The following is a 10,466-nucleotide window of genomic DNA, read 5'->3' as shown; positions in this document are numbered from 1 at the left end:
GAGTATGGTGGTCCAAAGTCATGTTGAGAAAAGGGTTTATAGGCATATGGTGGCGGTTGTTGATAGTCCATTGGAGGTGGTTGTTGCCATGAGGGTTGATCAAATCCTTGTGGCTCCTCCCATCTTTGATTGTTCCAACTTTGATGCCTGTTCTCATTGTAATTTCTTCTTCCTGCAACATTATTGTAACCAGACTCATAGCCAAAGGGGTGAGAGTTCATAGTATCAAATAAAAATTAAAAATGAAAATAAAAATAATTTTAAATTAAAAGGTTATTTAAATTTTGAATTTGAAAATTAAAATTTGAAATTTTGAATTTTAAATTTTTGAATTTTGAATTTTTGAAATTTGAAATTTGAAATTTGATTTTTGAAATAAGATAAGATAAAAATTTTAAAATAAAAACCAATAACCTCTTAACTTAAGAAAAAGCAAAAATAAAAACAAATAAACAAGCAAAAATAAAATATTTACAATAACCAATAATAAGGCACACGTTTGCAATTCCCCGGCAACGGCGCCATTTTGACGTTGGGATTTTTGCCAGTAAAGAAGTTCATAAAAACAGTCGCGTTGTAGATATAGTCTCTAAACCGACAGAAATCCCTTCTTACAAATGTTTTGGTTGTCACAAGTAACAAACCCCTTTAAAATTGATAACCGAGTATTTAAACCTCGGGTCGTCTTCTCAAGGAATTGCAGGGAAGTATGTTCTTATTATTGGTTATGGAGATTGTAAATTTAGGGTTTTGAGAATAGGGAGCAAGTAATTTAAATTGCAATTAAAATAAATAAATAACTGTAAAATAAACTTTTGGCAAGGTATGAGAAATTGGAAGTCCTAGCCCAGTTATCCTTATCAACAATAGTGAAAGTTGACTCTTGATTCCACTTAGTTAACCTTTACTAGAGCAAGGGAAGGTTAAGTGACTAATTAGTTTGATCTTCAAATCCTAGTTAATCCCTAAGGAAAGATTGGGATTATCGAAGTTCAGTTCAATTAGCAAAGATAACAATTATCACTTATGTTGAGTTAAGATAACTCCTGAGTTACTAATTTCTTAACCAAAGCCAAGAATGTAGAAAGCTAAATTAAAATCATAAATATCTAGAATACCTCAAATAAAATACATTCAAAGCAGTAAAATCTAACATGGAAAAGTTCATAAGCCAATTGGACAACATAAATCAAATACCAATAAAAGCATTAGAGTCAATAAAAATAGAAGCGAAAGTAAATAGAAAGGGACATTGAACTTGGGATCGAGAGTCACTCCTAAAACTAAGAGAAGTTCTAAAACATGAAAAGTGAATTATGAGAGCCTCTTCTATGAATGGATGCAATCCCCCACTTTATAGCGTCTAATCTGTGTTTTCTGGGCCGCGAACTGGGTCGAAAACAGCCCGGAAATCGCTGGAGAAGAATTCAAACACGCTGATTTCTGTCACTGCGATGCGGCCGCATAGAGCACGCGGTCGCGTCGCCTAGCGTCAGGGTAACTATGGCATATTATATATCAAATCGAAGCCCCGAATGTTAGCTTTCCAACGCAACTGAAACCACGTCGTTTGGATCTCTGTAGCTAAAGTTATAGCCGTTTGAGTGCAAAGAGGTCAGGCTGGACAGCTTAGCAATTTCTCCAACTTCTTGTATTCCTTCCACTTTTGCATGCTTCCTTTCCATCCTCTGAGCCATTCCTGCCCTGTTATCTCTGAAATCACTTAACACACATATCAAGGCATCTAATGGTGATAAGAGAGGATTAATATTAGCAATTATAAGTCCAAAGAAGCATGTTTTCAATCATAGCACATAATTAGGAAGGCAAATATAAAACCATGCAAATAGTATGAATAAGTGGGTAAAGAGTTGATAACATCCACTCAATTGAGCACAAGATAAACCATAAAATAGTGGTTTATCAGAGATCACTAGGGATCAAAGATGTTGATTTCTCATGAATTAATGGTGATCAATTCTTTCTCAATCATGTGAATAGATCTATGACAGATTGTGAGTAATTGGATCCCAATCTCTTGGTGATTCAATTTCTCTTATCACAAACAATTGCCAATCTGTTAATCTAATTGCTCATGAGAAGAGATGAAGATCAATGGCTAATCCCAAATGCTACATGATTCCCAGGATTTCAATTCAAGGTGGTTACATCTTACATACCAAACCAAGAATATATCAACCAAGAAAATCATGAGAGGATAAACCCCAAACTGAATTCTATGACTCCTTTCTCAAGTTTATCACACAATTCAAGTAGATTCAATCCCTCTCTCGATAGTAATTGAATCTATGAAGCACAAGAGTTTCCTCTTAGATAAACTAACTTGAATTGAGAAGAAAAGAAGAAGTATTAATTCATTAAAACTAACAGAGCTCCTCCCCCTAGTGAAAATGGGGTTTAATGACTTATAACTCCAAGTACAAACAGAATTCCAAAACTGGAAATTAAACTAAGTACAAAAAGAAAAGAAAAGAAAAAGAAAGCTCAAAGCAAAGATGAAAAGTGAAAGTGATCTAAAGAATGAGCAAAAAGTAAAAGTTCCAAAAGTTCAAAAGTCCCCTTTAGATTCAGAGTGCCACCTATTTATACAAGTTTACTTGCTTCTCAGGTGTACTTGCAGGTTTCTCAAAATGGGCCTTTTAAACTTTCAGTTTGTACAGTCCTTTAGGCATTGGCGTAGGATACTCTGCTCCCAGGCTTGCGTAGCATTTTCCCAGCGTTAGCTCCCTTCTTCATTTGTGCGTATGCACTTTTGCACGTGCGTACGCACCAATGCAAGAGTTGCACTTGTGCGTAAGCATTCCGTTCTGTGCGCATGCATGTTTGCCATTTCTTCCTCCTATGTGTACGCATACCGAGTCATGTGTATGCACCCAGGCCAGTTTTTCCATTCCAAACTTCGAAAACTATCGCAGGCGCCTTTGGAAAAAACGTAGCGCCAAAGGCGCTCTCCTGGTGATGCAAAGCACTTTTGAGAAAAGCGTAGCGCCAAAGGCGCTCTCCTGGAGATGCACAACACTTTTGAGGAACGCGAAGCCCCAAAGGCGCTCTCCTGTAAATGCACAACGCTTTTGGGAAAAGCGCAGTGCCAAAGGCGCTCTCCTGTAAATGCTGACTGGTGCTTGTGGAGCAAGCGTAGCGCCAAAGGCGCTCTTCTCCTGATCATGATCACAAAGAAAGAAAAAATGCATCAAAGCTCTGCCCCCTGTGCAACCTATTTTTAATAATTCATCCATTCAAAATTTTCTTGAGTTATTTACATAGAATTGACCAAAATTCACTTAGTCCTTGACACATTAGTGTATGATGAGAAAATTCATCCAAGTGCTTGTTTATTTCAAATAACATGCATGAAATTAAACTAAAATTAACTAAATTAACCAGTTAATCTAGCTAAGATGCAAATGCAGCACAACACCAAACTTGAAATGTTGCTTGTCCTCAAGCAAAAGATAAAAGAGTTTTGACAATAACTGGAATGCAAGGATTGAAAGGAACAACAAAGAAGAAATCTCTAATTAGTAATGGGGTCACTTTGTTTCATGCATTTAGTCGTGGCTCCTTTATGTATGAACTTATATGAGCTCCCTGAATAAGATACTTGCCCAAACACTAACTTGGTTGATTCTGTGAGACTCCTTTCTTATTGCACTGTTATATCATCCTCAACTTATTTTCTTATTTCTTTCAGAGCTTCCTTATTTTATTTGAGCTCAGTGTCATGTCTTAAGGCGGCTTTTTATCATAAGCTTTCAATCAACAATCCCAAACTAGTTGGTTTAAGTTGTTAGGTGTTCAAACACACCTTCTGATTTTCTTGCTCAAGCTTCATTTCTTAATACATTCATACCACAGGCATATAACTTGAAATTGTCTTTGAATAGTGGTGTCCAGTACCTCTTTGGGTTACTAAATGTTTTGCTACAAGGCTACTCTTGATAATGGGTTTTCAATCGATAATCCCGAGTTAGTTAACTCAAGTTACCGAGTGATGAAGCACCTTTCAGATTTACTTACCCAAGTATGTCTTTAAACACAAACACCACAGACACATACCCAAAGTTTTATCATTAATGGCTAGCCTCTTTATTTGTTTTCCTCTTGTTTCTTTTCTCTGTTTTTGCTCTTGTTTTCTTCTCTGCATTGTTTATTGTTAAGGATCTTTGTTCATCACATTTTTAGAGTCTCAACATATCTAACCAACAGTTCTTGTGCAAGCAAGCATTTTGGCTTCTTTAATCTCTTAAGCCATAATCTGGTCATAATCACAATATGTGTACCACCACTTTCATAAGACTTATTTATTCCTCCTAGGCTAGACTTCTCTTTGTTTTTGTTCATAAGAATCCTTTTATTCAATTCAAAAGAATTTGAAACAAGAAAACATTCTAAGCATATGAATGATACACAAACAAACAACTAGACATAAGGGTGCATACTATGCAGAACATGAAAAACTTAGAAGGCACATCATTTTTCAGACATGCATCTTCTTTATTTACTAAAGCTATGAAAAGAACTTCACCACCTTTAGTTTTTGTGTCCTTTCCCTTTGCTTGACTCCCCTTGTTTCTCTTTATTCTTTAGTTCCTGTTTCTTTTTCTTCCTTGTTTCCTCTTGTTGTTTTCCAAGTTGATCTTCCTCTTCTAGAAGTCCGGTACTCACCAATCTCTGCCTCAATCTTTCCTCATTTCTTTTTACTTTTGCTAACTGCCCCTCTCCTAGTTCAGTGACCTCTGGATATGGTCTGATTTTCGATTCAATACAGGCAAGCTGGCAGTTAGGTAGCTGAGCTTGGCTTGAGTCTCCATAACATATTCAACCCTATCTAAGTGCCTGGCCTCTCTGGCTGTATGATGTAGATTTTTCCAGTGAACCAAGTCTTGGAGGTATATCTCTTGCTGAGCTTGTTGTTGAGACATTTTGTGGATAGAATCTTGGAGTTGAGTATACTGTTCCCTTTGCTGATCCAGTAATCTTGATTGAAACTCTGTCTGTTGATCCATCATTTTCAGTTGGAACTCCTTTTGTTGCTCTTGAGCCTTCATGTACTGTTGAGATATTCCCTCAATAGCACTCTGGATTTGACTCAAATCAAATGTGTTAGGAGCTTGTCCCTCTTCCTATTGTAGTCTCCTCTTTCTTCTGTGAGGTCTTCTTTGGCTCTGAGTGCCTGTGACATATTCCATTCTCTGCTTGTTGATCGGCTTGCCTTCTGATACCCAGTCTGTGTCTTCGACTTCAAAAAGTACCCTTGCTTTCTTGCACAAACGCAGGATAGTACTTGGATGGCCGAGCCTAGTTCCTTTACTGTAGTCTTCTGTTGTCTCTTGGATACTGTCTGCAATGATTTGTGGAACGTTTATTTCTCCCCCCTTATTATGCAATGAATCATAATTTCCCTTTTTATTGTGACTTCAGAAGTATTTCCGGTGGGGGAGATGGATCTTCTTACAATTTCGGCCCAGCCTTTGCCTTCGGGTGAGAGGTCACCTCTTCTCAAGTGGCATAGATTTCTACTCCCCTTACATAGCTTTTGTATGGGGGGTTACTTTTGCTTTCCCTAACTGCATTTGAATAGAATTCCCGTACAAGAGTTGCACTTACTTCTTTATAGGGGTCACAAAGGAGTTCCCATCTTCTTTTTCAAATCACTTCTCTTATTGTAAAGCACTCGTCTATCCCCAATTTAAATCCTATCTCCGGGATGACTTCTTTTTCTTCCATCTACCCATGATATTGAAGCTCATAGAATTGAGATTTAAATCTCTTTTCATCATAAGTGGGTGGCTCCACAGGTTGCTTGCCTTTTCTCTTCTTAGAATTTGATGAAGAGGCCATTGAGTGTAAATGAAAAGGGCCGAATCCACACCAAAATTGGAATGGTGCTTGTTCTTAAGCACAAATAGTCTATGAGAAAAACTAAGAAGAAAAGGGTTAGAGGATGAGATGTATGAGCACGGAATGAGGGTGATGAGGGGTGAATAAGAAAGAAGGATGTACGTTTGGTAAGGACAGGGGAACTAGTGATGAATAAAGCAAAAGGTATATGACTGAAAAAAAGAGTGAAGGTTGCTTAGTAACTTAAGGCAAGGAAATGAATTTGTGATTCAAGACTAGTGGGGGTGGTTGATGAGCGGATAATTTATACGCTTTTTGGCATTGTTTTTAGTATATTTTAGTTAGTTTTTATTATATTTTTATTAGTTTTATTTAAAAATCACATTTCTGGACTTTACTATGAGTTTGTGTATTTTTCTGTGATTTCAGGTATTTTCTGGCTGAAATTGAGGGACCCGAGCAAAAATCTGATTCAGAGGCTGAAAAAGGACTGCAGATGCTGTTGGATTCTGACCTCCCTGATTCAAAGTGGATTTTCTGGAGCTACAGAAGCCCAATTGGCGCGCTCTCAATTTTGTTGAAAAGTAGACATCCTGGGCTTTCCAGCAATATATAATACTCCATACTTTACCCGAGATTTAATGGCCCAAACCGGCGTTCCAAGTCAGCTCAAGAATTTTGGCGTCAAAACGCCAGAACTGGCACAAAAGCTGGAGTTAAACGCCCAAACTGGCACAAAAGCTGGCGTTTAACCCCAAGAAAAGTCTCTACACATGAAAGCTTCAATGCTCAGCCCAAGCACACACCAAGTGGGCCCGGAAGAAGATTTCTGTATTAATTACTTATTTCTGTAAATCCTAGGCTACTAGTTCTCTATAAATAGGACCTTTTACTATTGTATTTTCATCTTGGTTCTTCTGGTTCCCTCTCTGGGGCCAAAGCCAATGACCTCCATTATCACTTTTGTATTTTCAACGGTGGAGTTTCTACACACCATAGATTAAGGTGTGGAGCTCTGCTGTTCTTCATGAATTAATACAAGTACTATTGTTTTTCTATTCAACTCAAGTCTATTTCTTCTCCAAGATATTCATTCGCACCTAAGAACATGATGAATGTGATGATTATGTGACACTCATCACCATTCTCACCTATGAACGCGTGACTGACAACTACTTCCGTTCTACATGCAAACAAACTTGAATGTGTATCTCTTGGGTTTCTAATCTAAGATTGGAACCTTCGTGGTATAGGCTACAATTATTGGTGGTCATTCTTGAGATCCGGAAAGTCTAAACCTTGTCTGTGGTATTTCGAGTAGGATCTGGGAAGGGATGACTGTGACGAGCTTCAAACTCGCGATTGTTGGGCGTGTGACAGACGAAAAGGATCAATGGATCCTATTCCAACATGATCGAGAACCGACAGATGATTAGTCGTGCGGTGACAGCGCATTTGGAACGTTTTCACTGAGAGGACAGGAAGTAGCCATTGACAACGGTGATGCCCAATATAAAGCTTGCCATGGAAAGGAGTATGAATGATTGGAAGAAGGCAATAGGAAAGCAGAGGTTCAGGAGGAACAAAGCATCTTTATACGCTTATCTGAAATTCCAACCAAAGAATTACATAAGTATCTCTATCTTTATTTTATGTTTTATTTATCTTTTAATTATCAATTCTCCATCATCATCTGAATCCGCCTGACTGAGATTTACAAGATGACCATAGCTTGCTTCAAGCCGACAGTCTCCATGGGATCGACCCTTACTCACATAAGGTATTACTTGGACGACCCAGTGCACTTGCTGGTTAGTTGTGCGGAATTGTGACAAAGTGTGATTCACGTTTAAGAGCTCCAAGTCCTTTGGCGCCATTGTTGATGATCACAATTTCGTGCACCAAGTTTTTAGTGCCGTTGCCGGGGATTTTTTAAGTTTGGACAACTGACGGTTCATCTTGTTGCTTAGATTAGGTAATTTTATTTTATTTTTATTTTCGAAAAATTAAAAATTTTTTTTCTATTTTGTTCTTCAGAGTTTTTAAGAATGAATTCTAGAGTTTCATGATGATCTGTTGAAGTCTGGCTGGTTGTGAAACCATGTCTAAATTTTTGGACCGAGGTTTCAACTTATCATCACAAGAGCTTGTTGATTTCTATCAATTTTGCTGTTGTTAGTAATGATCTGCTAAAGCTTGGCTGGCCATTGGCCATGTCTAGTGTTTTGGACCGGAGCTTTCATTGAAAGCTTGGCTGGCTAGTAAGCCATGTCTAATTCCTGGACCGGAGTCTTAGACTAGCATTGCAATGATTCCTGGAACTCTTACTAAAAATTCTGAACCCCTTTGTTTTCTTTTCCACTCAATTTTCGAAAAATCACAAAAAAATTTATAAAATCATAAAAATCAAAAATATTTTATGTTTCTTGTTTGAGTCAAGTATCTAATTTTAAGTTTGGTGTCAATTGCATACCTATAATTTTTGAAAATTACATGCATTATGTTCTTCATTAATCTTCAAAGTTGTTCTTGATGATTTCTTTGCTCTGATCTTTAAATTCTCTTGTTTTGTGTGTTTTGTTATTTCTCATATGCATTCTCAATTTGTTAGTGTCTCTTATATGAAAATTTTTAAGTTTGGTCTCCTGCATGCATTGTTTGTTTGATTTGAGTTTTCTAAGATTAGTTGTATTTTGATTGTTTCTCATCATTGAAAAATTCAAAAAAATTCTCAAAACTATGTCTTTTCAAGTCAATAATACAGAGAATTGAAGATTCAGAACATTCAGCAGAGGAATCAAACAGAAAAAGCTGGGCATTCAAAACGCCCAGTGAAGAAGGAAAACTGGCGTTTAAACGCCAGCCAGGGTACCTGGCTGGGCGTTTAACGCCCAAAAAGGTAGGATTTTGGGCATTAAACGCCAGAATGGATGCCATTCTGGGCGTTTAACGCCAGAAGGACACTAGAGGGAAGATTTTGTATTTAATTCAAATCTTTTTCAAATTTTCATAATTTTTCAAAATCAAATCTTTTCAATCATATCTCTTCAAAATCAATTTCTTTCCATTTTTTATTATTTTCAAAAATCTTTGCTATAATTAATGATCTACTTCAAAATTTTCAAGTTGTTACTTGCCTATTAAGAAAGGATCAAATTTTAAATTTTAAGAATCATATCTTTTAATTTCTTGTTAGTCAAGTAATCAACTTTAATTTTTAAACTTTCTTTTTTAAAATTGATTTTCAATCATATCTTCTCAATCATATCTTTTCAATCACATCTTTTTCAAAATTAACCCTCAATCATATCTTTTTGATTTTTAATTTCAAAATCTTTTTCAAAAATCACTTAATTTCTTTCCTAATCTTAATTTTCGAAAATCTCAATCAAATTTTCAAACTTCTTTTTATTATTTCAAAATCTTTTTAATTTATTTTCGAAAATTCTTCCCCTCTTCTCACACCCTTCTATTTAAGGGACTAACACTCCTCCTCAAGGTGTAATTCGAACTCTATCCCTCTTGATAAGTTCGAATTCTCTTCTATCTACCTCCTCCTTCTATTCTTCTTTTCCTCTGACACCTCAAGGAATCTCTATACTGTGACATAGAGGATTCCCTACTTTCTTGTTCTCTTCTCTTTCATATGAGTAGGAGCAAAGATAAAGGCATACTTGTTCAAGCTGATCCTGAACCTGAAAAGACCTTGAAGAGAAAGTTAAGAGAAACTAAAGCACAATTCTCTCTAGAGGGCCTAACAGAGCTTTTTAAAGAAGAAAAAGCCATGGCAGCCGAAAACAACAATGCCAACAATGCAAGGAAGGTGCTTGGTGACTTTACTGCACCTACTCCCGACTTCTATGGGAGAAGCCTCTCAATCCCTGCCATTGGAGCAAACAACTTTGAGCTTAAGCCTCAATTAGTTTCTCTAATGCAACAGAATTGCAAGTTTTATGGACTTCCATTGGAAGATCCTCATCAGTTCTTAGCTGAATTCTTGCAAATCTGTGACACTATCAAGACCAATGGGGTTGATCCTGAGGTCTACAGACTTATGCTCTTCCCTTTTGCTGTAAGAGATAGAGCTAGGACATGGTTGGACTCACAACCTAAAGAAAGCCTGAACTCTTGGGAAAAGCTAGTCAATGCCTTCTTGGCAAAGTTCTTTCCACCTCAAAAATTGAGCAAGCTTAGAGTGGAAGTCCAAACCTTCAGACAGAAGGAAGGTGAATCCCTCTATGAAGCTTGGGAAAGATACAAGCAATTGATCAGAAGGTGCCCTTCTGACATGCTTTCAGAATGGAGTATCATAGGAATCTTCTATGATGGTCTGTCTGAACTATCCAAGATGTCATTGGACAGCTCTGCTGGAGGATCTCTTCATCTGAAGAAGATGCCTGCAGAAGCTCAAAAACTCATTGAGATGGTTGTAAATAACCAATTCATGTACACTTCTGAAAGGAATTCTGTGAATAATAGGATAACTCAGAAGAAAGGAGTTTTAGAGATTGATACTCTGAATGCCATATTGGATCAGAATAAAATATTAACCCAACAAGTCAATATGATTTCTCAGAGTCTGTCTGGAATGCAAGCAGCAACAG

The 10,466-nt window shown here is 37.0% G+C and overlaps 1 non-coding gene across 1 annotated transcript; it reads right to left on the bottom strand.

Annotated features, from left to right (window-relative positions):
• Positions 1-10,048: 10,048 nt before the first annotated feature.
• On the bottom strand, positions 10,049-10,156 carry LOC112731087 (small nucleolar RNA R71). Its single transcript, XR_003166879.1, has one exon. It is a non-coding gene; the product is annotated as a small nucleolar RNA R71 (small nucleolar RNA).
• Positions 10,157-10,466: the final 310 nt, after the last annotated feature.

Source organism: Arachis hypogaea, chromosome 12, assembly GCF_003086295.3.
Source record: "Arachis hypogaea cultivar Tifrunner chromosome 12, arahy.Tifrunner.gnm2.J5K5, whole genome shotgun sequence".
In the NCBI taxonomy this organism is placed as follows: Eukaryota; Viridiplantae; Streptophyta; class Magnoliopsida; order Fabales; family Fabaceae; genus Arachis; species Arachis hypogaea.
Note: the sequence above shows the minus strand (reverse complement) of the source record. Positions and strands in the feature narration are given on the sequence as shown.